The sequence below is a fragment of the Neovison vison genome, chromosome 1 (genome assembly GCF_020171115.1).
Source record: "Neovison vison isolate M4711 chromosome 1, ASM_NN_V1, whole genome shotgun sequence".
In the NCBI taxonomy this organism is placed as follows: Eukaryota; Metazoa; Chordata; class Mammalia; order Carnivora; family Mustelidae; genus Neogale; species Neogale vison.
The window spans coordinates 277,315,755-277,334,436 of NC_058091.1; the positions used below are offsets into that span (position 1 = coordinate 277,315,755).

Genomic DNA, 18,682 nt, shown 5'->3' on the forward strand with positions numbered 1-18,682 from the left:
TTTTTTTTTGCTTTTATATATATATGTAGTCAGACTTGAGGGGAGTTTAAAAACACAATTTTAAAAAAACACAGTTGAGGGGTGCCTGGGTGGTTCAGTGGATTAAAGCCTTTGCCTTTGGCTCAGGTAATGATCCCAGGGTCCTGGGATCGAGCCCCGCATCAGGCTCTCTGCTCGGCGGGGAGCCTGCTTTTTCCTCTCTCTCTGCCTGCCTCTCTGCCTGCTTGTGATTTCTGTCAAACAAATAAATAAAAATCTTTTAAAAATAAAATAAAATAAAAACATAGTTGAACTGACAGTAGACCTGGATCTCCCCTCGTGGCAGCTCATGGCAGCTCTAAGACTCAAGAGCAAGCTGCTGGGAACAAGGGCCCAGGGCTTCCGCTGTGGGACTTGTCAGTTTCACACCCTGTCCGTCCCCACTGGGTGCGTAAGAAATGAATTGCCCGTTTCGTGATACCTCGCTTCCTGCTCAGCCCCCTCTAACCCAAGGCATCCTGCAGACTGCACCCTGTGCCCAGTCTCACCGAGGGTCCTTTTCAGGAGGGCAGTCTAGTCCGGAAAAGATAGGAAAAAAAGAGAAGAGTATAGGATGAAGAAAGTAGGAAAAAGAAAATAAAGGCAGGAATGAGTCTCAAATATTAAGAAATGGCAAAGGACTTATTCATGCCTGGGAGTGTCACATATTGACTTTATCATCATATATTGCCATATTTTAATTTTTTCAAAAAATCTAAAAACACTCAGGAAAAGATTGCAAGAGGGTACTAGTAAGTAGGGGGAATGGCTGAAGGAGGTCAAAGGTACAAATTTCCTGTTATAAGTCCTGGAGATGTGAAGTCCAGCATGGTAACTATAGTCAACAGTGCTGTATTCTATATTTGGAAGTTGCCAACAGGAGAGAATTTACAGGATTCTATCCTGAAAGGATTTATAGTTTTGTTGTTGAAGTCTGACCCTGAGGGGGTTCACACATGAAAAATGTATGAACTGTGAGGGAGAAAAGTTTTTGACCAACTAAGGGGTCTTTAAAGTCATTTACATTGTTAATCAAACCTAAGTGAGGTTTTTCCTCACCTGTCCTTATTTTCCAAATACAGTTGGTCATCAGGCATTTAATGTTTATTTTTTATTTTTTTTAAAGATTTTATTTATTTATTTGACAGAGAGAAATCACAAGTCGACCGAGAGGCAGGCAGAGAGAGAGAGGGGGAAGCAGGCTCTCTGCTCAGCAGAGATGCGGGACTCGATGCGGGACTCGATCCCAGGACCCTGAGATCAATGACCTGAGCCGAAGGCAGCGGCTTAATCCACTGAGCCACCCAGGCGCCCCACATTTAATGTTTATAAATGAATGACATTTAGTTCTGTATATGTTGTCCATGTGAAAGTGGCCCGCACAGAGCTTTTCTTTCCAGACAGTGTAACACTCCCATGGAATGCGCTAACAGAACAGACAGATCTCCAATTGTTGCTCATAAAGTGCTTCCAGACTTGGATCCTCAGAGAGAGTGTCTTGTCTGCAAGGAGTCTATGAACAAGCTCTCACATGTTCCAGAAAGGAGGGCTTGAAAACATAGAAGCAGCCCGTTTTCCAAAAAAGGGAGAAGAAAAGCAGATGTCCAGTTGATTGGATAAACTAGCTGTAGGTAGAAGAAGTATGTGAAATGTGTAGGAACTTGAAGGTGAACATCACTCGTGAGGTGAAGGTGGATTTTGATCTCTACGTCTGGGCTTTGTGGAAGGAGAATGCAAATGTAAGAGCCGGACCATTGCATTCACCACCACTCTCTACGAGAGTAAGGATCAAAATACATTATCAAAATTCACATAAGAACTTCAAAAAATAGGTAAAACATAGACAAATAGAAGTTATGAGTGACACTGTCCTTTCCTGACTGTCTCTGGAGCCACTTCTTTGTGTGTTTTAGAGATACCCCCATAAAAGCTAAGCCTTAAAAGAATAGAATTTCCACCAACTTACCACACTCTTCTTTCAATAAACTAAAGGAAATGGAGTAAGATGATTGCTTAGAGATTTGGATGAATTCCAAATGTATTCAGATTCCTAAGATTAAAGCCAGCCCAATTTAAAAGTTCCATGAAAATTCAACTGGTATTGATCCTAAATTAAATCCAAGAATATTCTCAGGTTGATTTCATCCATTTAGAATTGTCGGAGATAAAGGAAAAGTGTGACTATTAGGACTTCTGGCAGATTCAAGTTTTCGCTCCTATCAAAATGATTATACTGAAGGAAAAGAAGAACCTTCTTTGCTCCTTCATGCATTAAGGACTTGTTCTGAAAATATAAACTATCCACCCAAACTTAAAAACTGATCTTCTGTGAGAGTTTATGGTATGTGATAGAAGTATGATGAACGCATTGGAGGTGCATATTAATTATCTTTTGTTGCATTTTAAATTACCCCCAAAGTTAGGAACTTAACATTTATTATCTTACACAGTTTCTAGGGTCAGAAATCCAGGAATGGCTAAGTTGGGTAGTTCTGACTCATGAGATTAGAGCCAAGCTGTCAGCTGGGGTTACATCCTTCTGAAGGCTTGACTGGAACTGCGCCTACGCTTATTTGTGTGGTTGACGACAGGCTTCCATTCCTGTACCTTGGGGTGTTAATTATATGGGGTAATGGTCACTACCCAGTGGTTGTCTTCCTCTAGAGTGAGTAATGAAAGGAGAGAGGGAGAGAGAGAGAAGCCGCAGTGTCTTTTATAACCTAATCTTGGAGGTAGTGGTAGGTTGCAGGTGAATCCTGGCACAGTGTGGAAGGAGACTCTGCCGAGGTCTAGCAGGATACCAGCAGGAGGCTGCCTTGGACACTGGCTACCACCATCTGCCCTCCAGGTCCCAGTGATTTCTCTCCCCCGCCACCACTTATAAAGTATACTCACCCCATCCCAAAACTTCTGAAGTCCTCATTCCATTACAGCATCAGCTCAAAATCCAGAATCTTGTCATCTAAGTCAGGTCCAGGTTCACAGAAGGCTCCTCTGGTATAGTTCCTTTAGTATGGTCCCACTTAATCTAAAAACCAGTAAACTAAAGAGAAAAGTTCGCTGGCCTCCAAGCAGCCAACATACAAGGGTAGGACAGATGTAGGGTAAACAACACAGGCATTTTATACTATTCCAAAGGGAGGAAGTGGGAGGCACACAGGAGTCATAGCCGCTCTGAAATCCAGCCAGGGAAATGTTGGAAGTTCCTTAGAGACTCAGTGCTATGCCTACCCAGGAGTTATTCTCCAGGGTTCCTGTCTACACCTCCTTTCTTTCCCCCACCCCCCCCCGAAAATTAGTACCTGTAAATGGGTGAATAATTTTCCAAACCTACAGTAAAATGTGTGTGGTGAGGGTTGTGCGGGGGAGGTGGGTACAGAGGCCTCTTTTCATTTTATACTTTTTCTGTCCCTTTGAGTTCTAATTGGCAATGTTTCTGCTGGTATTATTCCTTTTAGAAATTTTGTGAATCTCTCACAAATTTTATCAGATCCATTCTATTGGACAAAAGTCACACCCACAAATCTCCTTGAGATAACCTCTTCTCCGCTTATGGATTCTGCTGAGGAGCAGTGCTATTCTGCTTCCCAGAAGCCCAGTTGTTTGCTTGAGAGGATCCACGAGCTACATACACCCTTAACAACGTTAGAGGAACTTCATGTGACTGAACTGGTACTCCAGGGCACCACTTTTGATCTTCCTGGGATCGTAACAAAGGATTTTATAGTCACACCCTCAGCTTCATCTTTAGGCCATGTTCAACCTTTGCTCTAAAGACATTTTCTTCATTTTAGCACTGTTTGTCATAGGTAGAGACTGACATTCTTAAAACTAGTAAGTCCTGGCTCCTTTTGCTAACATTTCTTCCTGAAGTGTATTGCTCTCTTCTTGCATGTTGTTACAAAGAGCTAGAAGAAACCAGTGGCATCTTCAGCACTCTGGCCGGAAATCTCCTTAGCTAGATCATCCACTTCTTTAGGTACATTTTCTATCTTCCACATTACTGAAGATAACAATGTTGCTAAACTCTCTGCCCCTGATTAAGAAGGGTTCTCAGACCTCCTTTAACTTTTTCTTTTTCTTTTTTTAAGATTTATTTATTTATTTGATAGAGAGAGCAAGTACAAGTACAGGGAAGGGCAGAGGGAGAGGGAGAGAGAATCCTAAAACTAAGCTCAGAGCCTGGAGCAGGGCTCGATCCCAGGACCCTGAGATCAGGATCTGAGCTGAAACCAAGAGTTGGACATTCAATCAGCTATGCTACCCAGGCACTTCTGTCTTCCTTTTTCAATAAGAAGTTCTTCACTTTCTTTTAAACCCCAACCAGCAACCTGCTCAAAGTCCAAAATTCAACTAACAGGGGCACCTGGGTGGCTCAGTGGGTTAAAGCCACTGCCTTTGGCTCAGGTCATGATCTTAGGGTCCTGGGATCGAGCCCTGCATCGGGCTCTCTGCTCAGCAGGGAGCTTGCTTCCTCCTCTCTCTCTGCCTGCCTCTCTGCCTACTTGTGATCTCTCTCTGTCAAATAAATAAATAAAATATTTTTAAAAAAAATTCAACTAACAGTCTGTTGAAGAATATTTAAGCTTTCACTCAGGCACTCTAAAATCCTATCAGCTGCCATCCCCTGCCACTTACCAGAGTTCCAAAGCCACTTTTCAATTTTAGGCATTTGTTTGGGAGCACCCCACTTCCAGGTACTACAATCTATTCTAGCTATCTATTGCTGTGTAACAAATTACCCCCCAAATTTAGCAGCTTAAAGCAACAAATATGTACCATCTCATAATTTCTGAGGACCGGGAATCCAGAAGCAGCTTAGTTGAGTTATTCTGGCTCAGAGTCTCTCACGAGGTTATGGTCAAACTGTCGGGCAGGATGGCCGTCTCCTGGAGGCTTAACTGGGGCAGATGGTCCCACTTAATAGTCTCACTCGTATGGGTGTTTGTCATGTAGGCCTCTCAATCAAACTGCTAATTACATGACAGCTGGTAACACCCGGAGTAAATGATCTATGAGAGAGAAAGAAAGATGAGAGAGAGAGAGAGAGAGAGATGGAAGTCACAGAGTCTCTTACAACCTAATCTTGGGAACGACATACCATCATATCCGATGTATGGTATTGGACACACCAGTTCTGAAACTGTGTGGGAGGGTATGAATACTTGAAGTTTTGGATCACTGGGGGGATTTTAGAGGCTAACTATTACAGGATATAATTTGAAAAAACATACCTTTATATACCCTTCCCAGAACCAATTGAAAAGTAGAAACTGTGAAGAATTAAGCAGGATCAAAATATTAACTTTATTATTGATAGAAGCTAAATAGAGGAGGTGGCTTAACTCTATGGCCATAGGAAGATTTAATATTTGACTTCAGAATTAGACCAACCCACGCAATCATGGAAAGAATAGGACAATAGGGGTGCCTGAGTGGCTCAGTGGGTTAAGCCTCTGCCTTCGGCTCAGGTCGTGATCTCAGGGTCCTGGGATCAAGCCCCACATCGGGCTCTCTGCTCGGCGGGGAGCCTGCTTCCCCCTCTCTCTCTCTTTAAAAAAAAAAAAAAGAAGTCTTTAAAAAAAAAAAAAAAAAAGAATAGGACAATAGCTTGCCTTCCCAGATCAGCCTACCACATAAACAGCAAAACAAAAGTACAGGGAGAAGTGCTATCAATGAAAGAGAAGAGTGGGACAGCAAGCTTCCTCTAACTGTAGTTCCTCCACACAGACAAGAGGATAAGAAACAGGGGCACCCACCATGGATTTCTCTGGGGAGCTCAGAGAGCAGTTCCAGGTGTCCCTTATGCAACACCAAATCTCTACCAAAATCTGTGCTGCCTCTTCTTCGTCTGCACGAGAAGGTCTAACACAACTGTTCTCAAACTTGCAAGCAGATTGCTAGGCCCCACCCCTGGAGAATTTGCTTTTCTCTTGGTACGTTCCTAGATAGTACAGATAAGCAGCTGACCTGAGAACACACTTTGAGAACCACTGACCTAACACTGGCCCGGTACCTGTGATGCATAGGTGCTTCATACGTATCTCATTTAAAAAAAAATTTTTTTTTAAAGATTTTATTTATTTATTTGACAGACAGAGATCACAAGTAGGCAGAGAGGCAGGCAGAGAGAGAGGGGAAACAGGCTCCCTGCTGAGCAGAGAGCCCGACGCGGGGCTCGATCCCAGGACCCTGGGATCATGACCTGAGCCAAAGGCAGCGGCTTAACCCACTGAGCCACCCAGGCGCCCCCCCCAAAAAAAATTTTTTTTGAGTAAACTCTATCCCCAACATGGCTCATACTCACAACTCCAAAATCAAGAATCACGTGCTCTTCCAATTGAGCCAGCCAGGGGTCTCTTTGTGTCTCATTTTTCATTCACAGTTTTATTAGTCTTCTTAACACTGTAAGCTAGATTTCATTAGTCCTTTCCCTCCGTTAGACAAAGAGACTAAGGCTCAGAAGTGAAGTTGTTTGGCCAGGTTTACATCATCCTAGTTAACCAAAGCCAACTTTCAAACCCAGATTTGAGTCCAAACCCTGTGGTCTTTTCTTTACACGAGATTGCCATCACTTAATAAGGACTGAATATTGGTAAGACCCAAGGTGTAGCCTGAAACTAAATAGTAAGTTTCTGCAATTTCTTCCCACTAACTTCACCCCCATCTTCTTGACCTGTGGTCACAAGCACGATTTTCTCCATTTTCACTTGTCAACATTAATTATACTCTACATACCATACATTCAGCTTGGTCTCATGTGCACGTGTATGCGTTTTAGAGGCAGGCTAATATGTTTACACTTAAGGAGAAAGAGTAAGACTATCAATTTACGATGTACTAGCATTCTAAAAATTCCATCAATGAAGTTAGAAAATGTCCAGCTCACCAACTGTCCGGCTGCTTGTCCTCCAGGCCCACCCTTTACCCTCTCACTATCCAGGAAGTAGATCTCCATTAGCTACAACAGGCTCCCTGGCCCTCAGGCTTTCCATTGGGTTCATCCTCCCCAGAAGCAAGCAGAGGAGGAAGGCAATTTTCCCAGCTCCCTTCCTGTAGGGTCACCTAGGCTGACTACATTCTTTCACAAAAAGCCCTGGTCCTGCCATGCAGCTGCCCTAAGGACATTTTTCTTCCAGCTTTCAGGAGTTCTCCCCTCGCTTGTCCCTTCCGGACCTAGGGGCAGGAATAGCTCTCAGAGTCCTGCACTATCCATTTGGTTGGCTTCACCCAGTCCACATATTTGTAAACAATCCCTTAGAACCACCTCCTTGAAATTATCCTAACATGAGTGTACCACTTCCTGCTGGGACCCTGAGTACACACCTGTTTAGGCACAGTTTACAGGTTTGCTTTTCCAGAACTGGCCCAGGTGACGTTGCTTGGGGCTTGGGGCATCCTCCTAAAAGCCAGTAACCTTTTGGAATCTTGCTGCTGTCCAGATGGTCAGGCTCACCCCACTACTTTGGTTTAAAGGTGCAAAACACCTCCTTCTGGCCCTCATATGTCCTGCTCTGTAGGTATACCAAATGGCAAGAGGCAACTTGGAAGGATCTGCTGGCAAAATTCCTGTCACCAAAATTGTTGCTACAACTCAGAACTCCAGTTTTGTCCCTTAGATGAGTCATTAATTCCAACAAAAGGTAAATTATCCCTGGAAGAAAGATAGAGGTAAAGTTGGCGAAGACATTTATGTTGCGTTTCAGATATTTTCTATTTTGGCAACTAGTTGTAAAACCCAGTTTGAGAAAGGAGTAGACAAAATTCAACAAGGCCATAGATTCTAGAATAATGGTTCTCAAGGTGCGTGGGGACAAAGTTTATATTGTCTCTTGGAAGGCATTTTGGAACATGAGGGCAGTCATTTGTTATGGGTCATGGTCCAGAGATACTAACTTGCCTGTAGTGAAAGGGATGGTCTCACACAACGGAGAATAAACCCCAAGAACTTTAATGTGCCAAGAACATTCATGTTGCTAAAAAAAGCTATTTAAAAATGATCCAGGCAAAGGACTTGTGTTTTCTTTTATAAGAAGAAAGAAAGAGAAAGAAAGAGAGAGAGAAACAAATAAGAGAAAAGGAAGGAAGGAGGAAGGAAGGGATAGAAAATTTGTGTGTGGTTTTAATATTCATAAAATTTCCAAGAATGCAACTACCACATAAGTTAAGGAACTATTACATATTGTTTTGTTTGGATTTTACTAAGTTGGTCATAATATGAAAAAGTAACATAACTACCAATCTGCATTTGTACTTGTAGCATACAAGATGATTCTACAGAAATATTCTTACAGATGATTTCATTATGTCTTCTAGTGCAATTGAGCCTTACTGCACATACTGACATTTATCAAGATAATCTCCCTACATGTAATTATAAAAATCAACATAATATAATATACTAATGAAAATACAAAAGACAGATATAAAGAAAGTCATTATATATTTATATGTTATAAATGTTTATTTAGGAATAACCAAAGTATTTACAATAGAAATGGTTGTTGGTATAAACATTCGGGTGCACGTGCCCCTTTGGATCACCATGTTTGTATCTTTAGGGTAAATACATGTCCTCAATAGCCAAACTATGGAAAGAACCTAGATGTCCATCAACAGATGAATGGATCAAGAAGATGTGGTATATATACACAATGGAATACTATGCAGTCATCAAAAGGAATGAAATCTTGCTATTTGCGACAACATGGATGAAACTAGAGCGTATCATGCTTAGCGAAATAAGTCAAGCAGAGAAAGACAACTATCATATGATCTCCCTGATATGAGGAAGTGGTGATGCAACATGAGGGCTTAAGTGGGTAGGAGAAGAATAAACAAAACAAGATGGGATTGGGAGGGAGACAAACCAGGGAGTCACTTATGTGACTCTTAATCTCACAAAACAAACTGAGGGTTCCTGGGGGGAGGGGGGTTGGGAGAAGGGGGGTGTGGTTATGGACATTGGGGAGGGTATGTGCTTTGGTGAGTGCTGTGAAGTGTGTAAACCTGGCGATTCACAGACCTGTACCCCTGGGGATAAAAATATATGTTTATAAAAAATAAAAAATAAAAAAAAAAAAAAGAAAAGAAATGGTTGTTGGGTCTGATAGATTTGAAACCACAGATCTAGAGTGAAGTGTTCTTTTTTTTTTTTTTTTTTTTTAAAGATTTTATTTATTTATTTGACAGAGAGAGATCACAAGTAGGCAGAGAGGCAGGCAGAGAGAGAGGAGGAAGCAGGCTCCCCGCTGAGCAGAGAGCCCGATGCGGGACTCGATCCCAGGACCCCGAGATCATGACCTGAGCCGAAGGCAGCGGCTTAACCCACTGAGCCACCCAGGCGCCCTAGAGTGAAGTGTTCTGATGGCTGAGATTATGGCCTTGGAGGATGTACACTGAAGGAAACCTCTCCTCAGGGTAACTTACCCTGAAAGAAGCTATGTGGAGTGAACTAGAAGGAATACTAGGCCTAATTCCTTACTGATAAAACTGTTAACTTTTAACTACCAACTTGTTTCATCTCCCACTATCGTCATCTAGTAGAGGCTCAGTGAAAATGTCAAAAAGAGGCACTCAACAAAAATCTTTGATAAATTAAGGATACTACCATTTATCTCTTGAAACACTGGTCAAACAAACAACAATTATTTGTGAGGTCCATGCAAAAAGACCCTGTAATACTTTTTATCACATTTTCCAATTTTGATGGGTATAATTTCCTATATAACGTCTACTCTAAATCTGTAGTGTGAGTAACCTAGTGAAGAGTTATCAGGCCAAAATGAGGGCCTTGAGGGCCCAAATAAATCAGAAGCTGTCTTATTTATTATGTACATTATATTTCACTTCTCAACAAGTTAGGCAACATCTTGGGCATTTTTTTATATACTGTGTGGGATGATAGAGATTGATAAATCATCTGGAGACAGAGCTCCCTTATTACGAAAGAAAACTTGAATGCTCTATTCCAATGCCCACTCCCTCCACCTGACATACTCCTATTCATGCTCTAAGTTTCAAGACCTTTCCTGACCTCCCAAGTCACTCATAGGCATCCTTCATCAGCTTCCACATTGTCACAGGTGTCACAAAGAGGGCAACTGTTAGGTTACTTAATTGCTTTTCCCACTAGACTTCATGCTATGTGTGGGCAGGGATCAAAGCCTATCTATTATTGTCCCTCACGCCCCACACATAGTAGGTCATCAGTGCTTAGCCAGTTATTCAACAAGGTAATTAAATACTTAACAAGCTGCCAAATGTCAGTGTTGGCTCTTATACCAGTCCACCAGGCAGCCAAGAGCAAGATGAACCTTCAAGTCTGGTTCCCATTGACCGCCAACTGATGCAGCGTCTGTGCTTTCTACACCTGCTCCTCCAAGGCCCTAAGGGTCTTCTGTTTGGTCTCTCAACTACACTTCCAATTAAGTTGTAACTCGGAGGTGTGGAAAGCTCTGCTCTTAGTCATTTGTTTGTTCAGTTTAGCACAGTGGTTCTCCGATTTCAGCATGTTGGGCCTGCCTTCAGAGTTTCTCATTCAGGAGGTCTAGATGGGGGTCAGTAATTTTCATTGCTAACATGTCCGCAGGTCTCACTGGTGCTGCAGATCTGAAGACCATCTTTTGAGGATCACTGGCTGAACACGAAGTTCCAGCCACTGTTATCCCAGCAACAGAACTTAAAGATGTCTCCAATTTTGAATTTTTTTAAAAATGTGTCTATAGTTGCAAAAGAGTTATAGATATCAGGAAGTAGGTAGAGAGAATATGGAGTACAAACAGGCTCCTGAAAATATTCTAAAGTCCTTAAGATAAACCTGATTCTGACCTTTGGGGTAAGCCTGAGAAGAGGTAAAAGAGAATCAGAAGGCCACTTCCCGTGGAGCAGCCAAGCTGAGACCTGGCAAGGCAGAGGATGATGATCCAGTAAAACTTTCTAGACCTGAGGCCCCCACCATCTCCCTGGATGTCTGCCCACATAACTACACCCACCTCTTAACCCTGCTTCAATTGAATGAGGAGTTCACAATTCTAACAGCCTTAGCAGAATCTCAAGATATTCCAGTGCATCTGCGCCTTAATCTGTTTGGGCTGTTATAACAAAGTACCATAGACCAGGTGGCTTATCAACAACAGAAATTTCTTTCTCACAGTTCTGGAGTCTGAGAAGTCCAAGATCAAGGTGCTGGCAGATTCGGGATCCGGTGAGCCAGTGTCCTGATTCATAGATGGCCATCTTCTCTCTATAAACTCATATGATGGAAGGGACAACAATGCTCTCTGGAACTTCTTTCATAAAGACACTAATCCCATTCATGAGGGCTGAGCTCTTCTGAAGATCGCATCTCCTAATACCATCACACTGGGTGTTAGGATTTAGTACATGAAATTCGTGGGGCAGGCAAACAGCATTCAGTCTATAGAAATCTATTTTTGAACACATGTGTTACTGCGCTGCCTGGGTGGCTCAGTCAGTTAAGAGCCTGCCTTCAGCTCAGGTCATGATCCCAAGGTCCTGAGATTGAACCCCACATTGGACTCCTTGCTCAGTAGAGAGCCTGCTTCTCCCTCTCCCTCTGCTGCTGCTCCCCCTCCTTGTGCTTGTGCTTGTGCTCTCTCTCTGTCAAATAAAAGAATGAAATCTTTTTTTTTTAAAGATTTTATTTATTTATTTGTCAGAGACAGAGGGAGAGAGAGCAAGCGAGCACAGGCAGACAAAGAGGCAGGCAGAGGCAGAGGGAGAAGCAGGCTCCCTGCCGAGCAAGGAGCCCGATGCGGGACTCGATCCCAGGACCCTGGGATCATGACCCGAGCCGAAGGCAGCTGCTTAACCAACTGAAATCTTTTTAAAAAAATTTTTAAACATATTATTTAGTTAATAGTTAGCATTTATTACCTATTGCCTAGTAGGAAAAATGTTTCAGACAAGATGTGGAGTTGAAATACAATGTTTTTTAGCTATCTTGCAATATGTGTACTTTTTCTTAAATAAGTGAACTTTTAAAAATTACTGACCAGGGGCATCTGGGTGGCTCAGTTGTTAAACATTGCCTTCAGCTTAGCTCATGATCTCCAGGTCCTGAGATCGAGCCCCATGATGAGCTTCCTGCTCAGCAGTGAGCCAGCTTCTCTCTCTGTCTCCCCCTCTGCTCCTCCCTACCACTTGTTCTCTCTCTGTGTCTCAAATAAATAATAAATAAAATCTTTAAAAAAAATTAGTGATCAGATATGTCTTCAACTCTTGCCATGTTTACCTAAGCAGTTACCTTTCCTTCCATCTCCCACATGCCATTTTCCTTTTGTAGAGAAAGAAATTTTTTTTTTCCTCTAGGCTTTCAGGTTCAATCACTGAGGCCCTGCTAATAAAATCGAGGAAAAACTGATTAACAAGAAACAAGGCATATAAATTATATTTTATGTCAATACTTTTATGTGGCATGGAGGGCTACACAGGAAAGAAGTGAAAATCCCAAGTAGCAATTAGACCTGAGATTTCATATACCATTATAACAAACAGCAATAAATTGTGGATCTACAACAAGACAAAATAAAGGGGGGTTGGACTTCTAGGAGCGATAAATTTAGGGAAGGTAAATATATGACAGAAATGAGCGGAAGAGATAAGGATCATTTTAATAGGCTTGTTTATGCAGATTCAAGTTGGTGCTATCTTCAATGACAAGAATCATCTTCTTTTCTGGGTACAAGAGAAAGGAAGGGGACGGCTTTACAAAGGGAAATTTATACCCGACTTTCAGACAGAAATGAGAGGGTAGAGAGCTTTTCCTATGTCTGCTGTTTTTCAGTTACTTACAGCTCAAAATAATCCTTATGGCAAAGTGGCATATTTTGTGGTAGTGTTCTAATTCCCTTCACTTTCTAGTCTGTAAGCTTACTGACAAAATGTAAGTATATAACAGGGTAAATTCAGCAATTAATGCTTCCACTCCACATCTGCCCATGTAGTCAAGGCCAGGTCAGGCATTTTCCCAGAAGGATATCTGCACCCAAAGCAGTCTGGGGAAGAGCATAGAGAGCTACCCAAGTGGAGGGCACATTTTGCAACAGTGACAAAAGGCCAGTCAGGACAGTGAAGCCAGAGAAGGATCTCCAGGATAGATTACACCCCAAACCAGCTTCCTCTTTGTCACTAATGACAAGACCCAAATGGTAGCCAGAAATAGAAAAGATGTTGATCTTTTTTTTTTTTTTTAAAGATTTTTATTTATTTGTTAGAGAGAGAGAGAGAGATACAGAGCACAAGCACAGGCAGACAGAGTGGCAGGCTAGAGGCAGAGGGAGAAGCAGGCTCCCTGCCGAGCAAGGAGCCCGATGTGGGACTCGATCCCACGACTCTGGGATCATGACCTGAGCCGAAGGCAGCCGCTCAACCAACTGAGCCACCCAGGCGTCCCGAAAAGATGTTGATCTTTATTAAAATTAAGTGTTATTGCCTGTACACCTGTGTTTTAGACCCAGCTACACACACACCACCCATCGAAGCTTAATAACCGTTAGTTATATTGTTGGCTATCTGAGAGTTCCTAAATTGGAGTCCAAGAGTTCTCAAGTTGTAACTTGGTGGTGGTTGTTGTTCCTTATCACCAAAATCTTATCATTAAATATTCTTTGGGGGCGCCTGGGTGGTTTGGTAGGCTAAGCATCTGACTATTGTTTTTGGCTCAGGGTCATGATCTCAGGTCTGGGATCAAGACCCACGTTGGGCTCCATGCTCAGTGGCAAGTCTGCTTGAGATTCTCTTTCTTCCGCTCCCTCTGCCTCTCCTGCTGCACACGCGCACATGCACATACACACACACCGCCCCCCACCTCTTTCTCTGAAATAAATAAATAAATATTTTAGAAATAAATAAATAAATGTTCTTTGGATGATCAGCAACCTACCGCTTTTTATTTCTTGCTGAGGCATTTGGAGATCCAAACTATATATAATGAACTTCTGTAAATCCACCATTCTGCTTGATAAATACAACATTTTAGATATATTTAAAACTCTTCATGTTTTTCTCCCAAATCTCATCCTTCTTCCATAAAGTAAATGAAACCATGAATGTTTTTAATAACTATTTACATATGTAGGACCACCAACCACATATATGTAGATACTTTTATGTAAAAACAATAAATTATTTTGTTTGTTTTAAGCTTTATATAAATAGCATATGGTGGGGCACCTGGGTGACTCAGTGGGTTAAGCCTCTGCCTTCAGCTCAGGTCATGATCTCAGGGTCCTGGGATCGAGCCCCGAATCAGGCTCTCTGCTCAGCGGGGGGCCTGCTTCCCTCTTTCTCTACCTGCCTCTCTGCCTACTTGAGATCTCTCTCTTTCTCTGTCAAATAAATAAATAAAATCTTTTAAATAGCATATGGAATATCCTTCTGCAACTAGTTTTCTCTCAGTCTTATTTGAGACATTTCCATACTGACACTCACGGTGCTAACTCACTCATTTGTAGACTTGTACCACAACTTAACACTTTTCTGATTGATAGCAGTTTTGTTTAATTATTTGCTTTTATAAAGAATATTAAATGTCTATTTCTTTAATATCTTTTATTAATTAATTTCTTCAATATCATGTGCAAAAATTTCTCTAGAATACATGCTCCAAGTGATATTGCTGGGCTATAGGATATGCACGCCTTCTAACTTTCCTAGGTATTGTCAGGATGCTTTCCAAAATGGGTGTGCCCATTTGACTCTCATAGCGGTGTTTGATGGTTCCTGTTGTTCCACTTCCTCACCAACTCTTGACATTGTCATTCTTTATACATTTTGACAGTTTGATGGGTATATTATTTTAAATTGGATTTACCTTGAGGCACCCAGCTGGCTCAGTTGGTAGAGCATGTGACTCTTGAACTCAGGGTCATGAGTTCAAGCCCCACATTGGGTGTGGAAACTGCTTAAAATTTAAAAAAAAAAAAGAAGAAGAAGAAGAAGAAAGAAAGAAATAAAGAAAGAAATTGGATTTACCTAATTAGTGGACAGGCAATTTTATAGGAAAATATAATGCCTTTGTCTGTGAATAGCTTGTTTGGATTGTTTGCCCAATTTTCTTTTGGTCTTCTTGCTTTGTAAGAACCTTCAATGTTATCAACTGTGTATTACAAGTTTATTTTCCTGGTCTGCATTTTCTTCTTTTAATTTTGTTTTTTGTTATCTTAATATGTAGAAGTTTTAAATTTTGTGCAGGGCTAATTTCAGTCTTTTCCATTGTCTTATCTTCATGATTTAAGGAATGGAGAATAATTTGCATCCTACAATTTTTCTAAAAGTTATACTTTCCACATTTAGATCTTTACTCTTCCTGGAATTGGCTAGCCTATTAGAGTAAGGTAAGGATCCAGTTTTATTTTATTTTTATGTATACATAACATTTCCCTGGTGAGATTTACTAAACAGTCTTGTCCTCAATGATCTGTAGCCCTGTGTCTATCAAACCAAATGTGTAGTGATATGTGAAGTCTGGTGTCAGGCTCTGTTTTGTTCCATTGGTCCATGTCTATTCTCTTATTTTAAAATGATGGCAAACAAAGCAATCTGGTAAAGTCATCCTGTCTCTCTCCCTTCTCAGTGATCTCTAACATTTTGACTATATATAGTTCTTTACTCTTAAATGTAAATATAATATCAAGGTCCTCAAAAGCAAAAACAAAAACAAAACCCTAGTTACGAGTCAAACAGTCTTTTAAAACTGAGGTTTTAAAAAACTGTATACTCGTACCTATTTCACTCATCATTTGAGGCATTTATTAGCTAGAAGAATTGTACATTTGTTTGAGGCCCTAGAAGTTCTGGGAACAACTGTCCTGACCCTTTCTGGAACCATGTCTGTGGTAGCTTTGGAGAGAATGGCTTAGCCAAAAACTTTGTTTTTCTAATCTCAGGGAAGATACAAACTCAGCAGTTGCTGTATGGCGCTCCAAGTGATTTGCCCAAGGACCTCCCACTGAGATCTCCATGAACTTGCAGCTTGGATAACTTAGTGAGGTCACCCCCTGCTGTTTCACAGGCAGATGGCCAAACCCTGACACAAGGCTTCAGTCAGATCCCCAAACAAGTACATACACATAGCCTCCTGTCTATAGCCTGAACCCATGGTCTGTATCAATTAGGAAAACTCCAAAGAAAAGTGTATCAGGTCAGCCTGGCTTAACTGTTTTCAAATAATTAAGTTTTAGATAAGTTTTAGGATGAACAGTTTTTGCAAAAAGCTTATACCCATTGTTGACTTTCTACTGAGACACTAAAGTGCTAAAGTGCCTAAAGAATTCTAAATTCAGTATAATTTGCAGCTAAATCTACAACTGGAAAAGAACTTAAAGATAACGTACTTCAGTGTGGATTCCCAATCTTGACTATACTTTAAATTATCTGAATGACTTAAAAAAACCTTAACGCCCAGGCCATAGGCTAAATAGCACTGGGAAGAGAGACCAAACACTGGTATTTTTCAAAGCTGTTCAGGGGATTTCACTGTAGAGCCAGTGTTGAGAACCAATGGCTCAGTTCAAGCCTTTAGCACATTAGTAAAATGAGATTGAGAAGTTAAATCACTTTTAATCAAGTTCTAAACTTGTACCATCCAATTGGTAGGCATGGCCACTTGTGACTTTTAAATGTTAAACTCATTAGAATTAAATAAATTTAAAAATTGAGTTCCTCAGTCACACTAGCCACTTTTCAGGAGCTCAATATTCACATGTGGCTAGTAGTTACCATGTTGGGCAGCATGGAAAACAGACATATCTTCCATCACAGAAAGTTCTTTTGGTCATTGCTGTAACAGAAATAATCCCACATGTATTTTTTTAAGTCTTTATTTGAAACATGGCAGAAGACCACCTGTACCTTCCTATGCACTGGGTTTGATATCTCTCTAGTAACATCAGAAGCATTGGTAACATCAGAAGCATTTTAAATTATTATCACAGGATGATCAATATAATAAAAGAATTTAAACAAGCACAACTCAACATTAGGGTGTTTATCTGTAAAGCACCAATACTACAATAAAAGCAACAGCCCCTTGGACAAGTAAAGTTGTGACTCAAGTCCAAGAGGTACCCCCAGTTCTGCTTCCACACAGCTCAATGGGTAATAATCCAGGAGGCCAATTTTTTTCTTTGATTAGTAAAGAGGACACATGGAGGAAGCGGGAAGGGAGAACTCTTCTTCCCCAGTGACTGGCCCATCAGGCTTAGAGCCAACTCATAAGTGTGTCTAGGCACAATCTTGGCCCACGGAGATCACAAAGGAAGTTAATAGAGGACAATCTCCTCCTCCTTATGGATTGAAAACAAGACACAGTACAAGAACTAAGCTAAAGTAACCTCTATAATAGGATTCCTTACTACCACAGTCTTTTTGTTTTTAATTATAAGACGGATTTTATCATCTAAAACTTCTTCGCCTCTTAAAGTAAACATGCCATGGAACAGATTTCATAAAGTGGCCTTGGTGCCTTTAAAGGGATTCAGATCAATTTGTGTTGGTTGTACTTTTGTCACTGCAAGCCTCTAGAAAAGTCTCAACATTTTATTAAGTTTGTTTTTTCAGTTGTGTTATGAAATTGAAACTTAATACCACTGTACCAGAATACATTGTTCCTTGTGTTGGGGCTTAAGTTTCGTGTTCCCAAGTGCATTATATCAAGCGGTGAGATAGCTATGCCTGGGTCTAAACAAGAGGAGGCCAGAAAATCAATAAGCCAACTTGGAGGACCGCAGCTTGCGAGGTGCTGTCCTGAGTGGTTTACATGGGTGACATCATTCAATTCTCACAATGAGGTGAGTGCTATTATTACCCTCATTTTACAGATGAAGAACCTGAGGGACAAGAAGTTAAGGAATTTGCCCAGGGCCATCTAGCTGTAAGTGATAGAACAGAACTTCAACCCCTGCTGGTCTGACTCCAGAGCCCAGCCTCTTAATTGCTCTTCTCTTTTCAACATGTACATACTTTCATACCAATGTCATATTTTTGGCCTGTCAAGGTCAAAATCACAGACATTGGATTGGACTGGTCCCCTTGGGTGGGAAAAAGTTCCCCAGGGTGGCAAGGTGTGGGTGTGAACATGTACTCCCTTAATCCCAGGTTTGGGATTAGTCCCAAAGATTGTTTTCTTGGGGTGGGGGAAACCCATCATCTTCACTTTGACACCCATCTCCTCCACTCCCTGGCACTACACACCCCACTTTCTTTGCAAGGGTGACCGTAGTAGCTGCAACAAAAACTATTACGAGGGACTGGGAAAGAGAAGGAAGGGGCCCACAGCAAACAGCAGAAATACAGATGCACCTCGAGGGGTTACACAATAGTCCCTAGTGTCTGGGCCCTGGATAGACATGGGGGAGTAAGGGAGTAAGGTTTCCTGTCTCAAGGCAGGGGGCCGAGATGGAGAGATATCAGCATTAATTAGGCCATTATATAAAACATCACCTTTCTTAAGGCCATATTCTCTCCTTTGGAACCTTTACAAATCTCAGCATGTTTCTACATTGCAGCCATGAGTATAAACAAGAAACACGGTCTAATCCCAGGGTGACTAGTTTCCCAGCCCACATGAACCAAATTATTTTCCCACCCAGAGAGCAGCGTGATGTTCTTATAGGGAGCAGAGTGTTCTTTGGGTCTTTCA

The 18,682-nt window shown here is 41.5% G+C and overlaps 1 long non-coding RNA gene across 2 annotated transcripts in view; it reads left to right on the top strand.

Annotated features, from left to right (window-relative positions):
- LOC122894311 overlaps positions 1–18,682 on the top strand; it is a 114,654-nt gene that overhangs the window by 75,463 nt on the left and 20,509 nt on the right. The window lies entirely within an intron of this gene.